Genomic DNA, 5,272 nt, shown 5'->3' with positions numbered 1-5,272 from the left:
TTCTGGTTGGCAAGGCTGCCCACCAGAGTGGCCCCGAGCCCGGGCCGAGTGGCCAAGGCCGCCCCAGCTTGGCTGTGGAGACAGCACAGTCGGTCACTCAGCACAGCCCTGGGCCCAGGCATTTTTGGCTGGGGAGATTTCATTTCTGTTTTCAAAAATAACCCTGAAGCAGGCAGCAAGCAGTACCTGAGAGATCCTCTGTATATTGTCCCTCTCCTTCTAGATTATCCATACCTAAACAAGAGGGTTCTTGGTTTTCGTGCTGTTTTCCGTGGTCTTAGTTTTCAAGTAGACCACTCCAACTGGGAGTAGAGCTGTGACACTCAACTGTTGTGGAAGCTAAACAGGAGGAATCGAGTCCCAGATGGAGCTTTTACCTCAACAACTGTTGTCACTGCTGCCCTTGGAACTGCAAACTGCCCAGGTACACACCGTATAAAGAAGCATGTTTATAAAGATTGAATTTGTCACCATAACTCGTACATAAAAAATGAATGTGCAGCCCCCTAAGCAATTGTAACCTACCAAGGTAAAAAAAAAAAAAAATCTAATATCCTCATTTAAAATATAACAGAAGGTAGTCTAAGAAGAAAATCGGTATGAAAAATGCTGAAACAAGACAGAAAAAAATCATTGTCTTAAACTGCAGCCAAACATATTCTGTATTGTGAACTTTTAAATTCTAACGGAAATATTGATTGAGCAAAAGCAATGGTTTCCAGAAGATTTTTTTAGGTACAATTTATCTATAAATTTAAAAATTTTCAGACGCCTTGTTCATGTAGCTACACAAGTGGAACCAAATGATCTTGGGTGGGGGCACTTTGTAAATCTATAATTTGATAGACTCTGCCTTGGTTTTCTACATGCCTCGTGTAGCTGGAAGACTTAAATATCAAAAGTTACGCTAGCCTCTTACTATTCTTTATTCACTCTCGCATGTAAGAGAATCCTTCTTGGCCCATTCCAGAGAGTTCAGTAGAAAGTACTTCAGTTCAGAACAACATCAAGAATCAGCAGTTACGCCCACACTGGAGTGGTGTGCTGGGAATTTCAGATCCTGGGTTTCACTATAACTATCTTCTCTTTCTTGCTATGTTCCCTCCCACATCTAGTCTTATATGATACCTCAACCCCATCATAATTATATTTTATTTTTAAAAGATTTTATTTATTCATGAGAGACACAGAGAGAAGGCAGAGACATGCAGAGGGAGAAGCAGGCTCCTCACAAGGAGCCCGACGTGGGACTCGATCCAGGACTCCAGGAGCTGGAGGCAGACACTCAACCACTGAGCCAGCCAGGCATCCCATAATTATGTATTTCAAAAGATTTTTATTTTTAAGCAATTTCTATACCCAACGTGGGGCTTGAACTCACAACCCTGAGGTCAAGAGTCTCATGCTCCACCAACTGAGCCAGCCAAGTGCCCCTAGGATGGTTATTCTTGACAGTAGTTTGGATTTCAAAACCTTGAAAGTGTTCTTGAATTGTTAAACAAGGCTACCAAGAATGTTATTTGATGAGGAGAGGAGGGAATTCTAAGCAGCTGAAGATATCAGAAGGCCAGCAGCATCGTCAAGATACCGGTTATGGGGGGATCCCTGGGTGGCTCAGTGGTGCCTGCCTTCCGGGCAGAGCGTGATCCTGGAGTCCCGGGATCGAGTCCCACATCAGGCTTCCTGCATGGAACCTGCTTCTCCTTCTGGCTGTGTCTCTGCCTCTCTCTGTATCTCTCATGAATAAATAAATAAAATCTAAAAAAAAAAAAAAAAGATACCAGTTATGAAAGCTCCTAAGGGTGGGACTTTCTAGTAAATGACACTCAGATAAAAGGCTTGTGAGGGATGACCAGAGCTGTCCCAGACACAATCCTCTGACTAGAATACCTGTATCTTTGGTCCCCAAATAGGCCTTGCTCCAGGTGTCACATTGCCAGCTATCTCTACTATGTCAATAACCACCTAATTTTTTTTTTTTAAATTCTTTTTACCTATCTCTGTTTTCTCCACAGATCTTTGGACTCTGGGACAACATGACACCAATTACATCCTCTCACAGAGACTCAGCACTTTCCTGATCTTCATTTTAATCTTCTCCTTTCTTGGTTATTGTGGCAAAAAGCAAAGAAAATTAACGTTCATTTAATTGAGGAAACACTGGGCTGGAAGGGTATTGAGGACAGATACACTAGGAACTAATATTAGACACTATTATTTAATGTTCAATCTAGAATATACCAGAACACTCAAAACTCAGAAACTCATTTTCAATGAATTGTTACTTTATCAAAATCAGACAAAATGAGCCTGTCAGAAAGGCTGCACCCTCCTAGTAATTTCATATGCTATCGGTACTATGATCCTTAGCAACGGGTTGTTATTATTAAGTATAAGGCGATGTGAAATGCTGGAGTGTCCTATCCTCTGGATGGTTTGAAAAGATACTTTCCATTCTGGCTGCCGAAATAAATAAGCAAACCAAAATTATATAAAAACAGTAAAGAAAAAAGCAAAAGTCATGACATTAACCTCCCTGGACTGTCACTGATCTTCATGTTTAAAACACTGGTGATCCAATACATTCCGCCCGCTATCTTACAATCAGATGGGCTCTCACAGGTGCAGTTCCTGGTGCTGGGCAGCATTGCTCAAAAATGTAAGTGTTCTCAGTGTGGCCTGAGAGGTTCAACAAGGTACGACCCTGTAAGCTCATGTTCTCCTGGGGATGGAAGTGAGGGGTTTACTACCAAAATTCAAAGTGTACGTAACTGTCCTCTCCACGTTGCTCCCCAGGGCCAGCTCCAGGCAAAGATGTGAAGCAAGGGAAATGTGCTTTTGGTACTCTAAGCGTCCTCATTTTTATTCTTTCCCATTTGTCAGCATTCACTTCCCTTGGCTTCATAACCCTGTAAAAATTTACTCTTAGAAAAAGAGCTCCTTGAAATCTTTTTAAGTCATAATATGAAATTCCATGTGTCACCTCTCCCATGTGATTTGTATGTTAATTTCTAATGCTAATTATAGAATGAAATGCTCTGCCCCTTTTGAGGAATTCCATGCATCATTGGGCAGGTTAGGAAGAGATTCTGAAAAGAATCAAAAAAAGCCTTCTCAGCACTCTGGAACACACCTTGAGTTCACATGCACACGCACACACTCCCATATAGTGCAGTAAAAGCAAACATTAACATATGTCCCCTCTCCAGGGTATGTTAGGAGGCCTAGAAATGATCATGTATATGTTTCTCATTAAATCCTGTTCTGCAGTAAGTCAGACTCAAGAGAAGGTCAAGATATTTCATCAAGGTCACGCAACTATTCAATATCAGATCCAGGATAACAAGCTCGGCCAGCATCCAGTCTCTTTTCTCCATCTATTCTAATTATTTTTTGTTGATTTGAGTCTGTACTGAAAGTGTTAATAGGCCTGCAACCCACATAAAAATAAGGGAGAGGCCACGTGAGAAAACTTAAATGTAAAATCCTCTCAGAAATCCCAGAGGGAAACCAGACTGATTTCAATGCCTGAAGTCTTCATTCATTTTTTCCCATTTCTAAAGAGACACTTCATTTATCATCTTTCTGTCATCTCTTGCTTTGGTTAACGGATGGTGTTACTGTGATTACTGATGGATCTCTCATAACTTCTGTGCTATGAGGCATGAAACATTTCACATCACAAAACATGACCTTCTCACCACGGAGTAACTAAATATTTATTTCCTTAGAAATGTTCAGCAGGGTCTGGGTGTTTTGTTTCCATACTTTCCAACTTTTCCTCTTTGATTCATTTCATTATTACTATCAACATTTTGTTATAAAACTATTTTTCTTGAAGATCATAGGCAAAACGATCTCGTGTTTTCATGAATGCTACCGCATTCTCTACTCCCTGTTGAAATGAATGGCCTAACGTCAGCACAGGTGAGAAGCCCCTGAGGTTGAAACTTCTCAATGTTTAACATTCCTTCTTCATTTACTGCTCTTTAACTACCTACGTTCACAGCAACAAGCTGTAAACATCATTTCATACCTCAATTACTGTTGTGTTAAGCTAAGGGTATTTTAAAACTCTTTAGATAGTTGACTTCCATCAGCAAGGCAAGTCACGCAGTTTGAAAATTGTCTGTTTTCATTTATGTAGCAAGTATTAGTGACCTCCTATTGTATATGTTAGGCACCGTTCTCGAGCTAGGGAAACAATGGTAAACAAAAGATGTGTCTCTGCTCTCCAACAGATGAGTTGGGAGACAGCTATTAGTCAAATAAGAATGCAAAAGAAAGTATGATTACAACTGGAGGTGTGTGCTCTCCAAGGTAGGAAAGGGAGAGAGGGAGGGCTATCTATGGGAGCTTATAATGAAAGACTCTGGTCTAGAACGAGAATTTAAGGAAGAGAAAGCTGCCAGAGAAAGAGGGACCTCAGAGCTGGGATCTGAAGGATGATTAGCACTGATTTGGGGGAGTGGGACAGAGAAGAGCCTTAGAGACAAAACCGCACAATCAGAAGCCTGGTATTTGGGGGAAAAAACAGAGAATTTAGAAATTGAGAGAAGGCAGTTTGGCCTGAGCTCACAGACCAAATGAGAGAGTGATGATTAATGAGACTGGGGAGATAAACAAGGGCCAGACCAGGTGGACATGTGAGCAGAGGTGAGGATGTTGTTCTTCACTTCAAGAGCAATGAGAAGCTACTGCATGGTTTTCAGCATGAGGGTTACATGATTGATCGGCTTTGCATTTTGAAAAAATTCCTTTTCTGTTCCTGGCACAATTTGTGCCTGGTGAAAGGGAACTCAATTACCAATTTTGTTCTCTGCTGTCCAATTATTGTTAAGATTTGATGGGAGATCAAAAATATGGAATATGGTCTATATAATGCTGTTAGGAAATTAATTCCTTCCTTCTGTCCTTCCGTCCTTGAGTTGATACTGTCAAAGCTGGCTTATTCAAATAAATAAAAGCTACTTGGAAAAGACATTCACTAAGTGTCACTTCTAAAAATGTGCAGAAAACTTGGAAATCTCAAGCTGAATGTTGAATAAAGAATGATAAATAATAACCAATGGCCAGTACAGATTTATAAGCTAGAAGCAAATTTCTTTCCCCAATTAATATAAGGCTGTACAGAGAAGACATGACATACTTCCTTATTTACAAAGATATTCTAATTACCTGTGGAATGTTTTCCTAAGATATGTGGATGTTTTATAGAAGTATGGGATCAAAAGGAGCCTCCTTACCCAGACAGAGGTGCAACCAAAACCTA

At 40.5% G+C, this 5,272-nt stretch overlaps 1 long non-coding RNA gene across 1 annotated transcript; it reads left to right on the top strand.

The window, feature by feature from the left end:
• Positions 1-230: 230 nt before the first annotated feature.
• Positions 231-4,983, top strand: LOC144290243 (uncharacterized). The gene is made up of 2 exons (XR_013358018.1): positions 231-424; positions 2,016-4,983. It is a non-coding gene; the product is annotated as an uncharacterized LOC144290243 (long non-coding RNA).
• The last annotated feature ends 289 nt before the right edge of the window (positions 4,984-5,272 follow it).

This window comes from Canis aureus, chromosome 2, assembly GCF_053574225.1.
Source record: "Canis aureus isolate CA01 chromosome 2, VMU_Caureus_v.1.0, whole genome shotgun sequence".
Lineage (NCBI taxonomy): Eukaryota > Metazoa > Chordata > Mammalia > Carnivora > Canidae > Canis > Canis aureus.
Note: the sequence above shows the minus strand (reverse complement) of the source record. Positions and strands in the feature narration are given on the sequence as shown.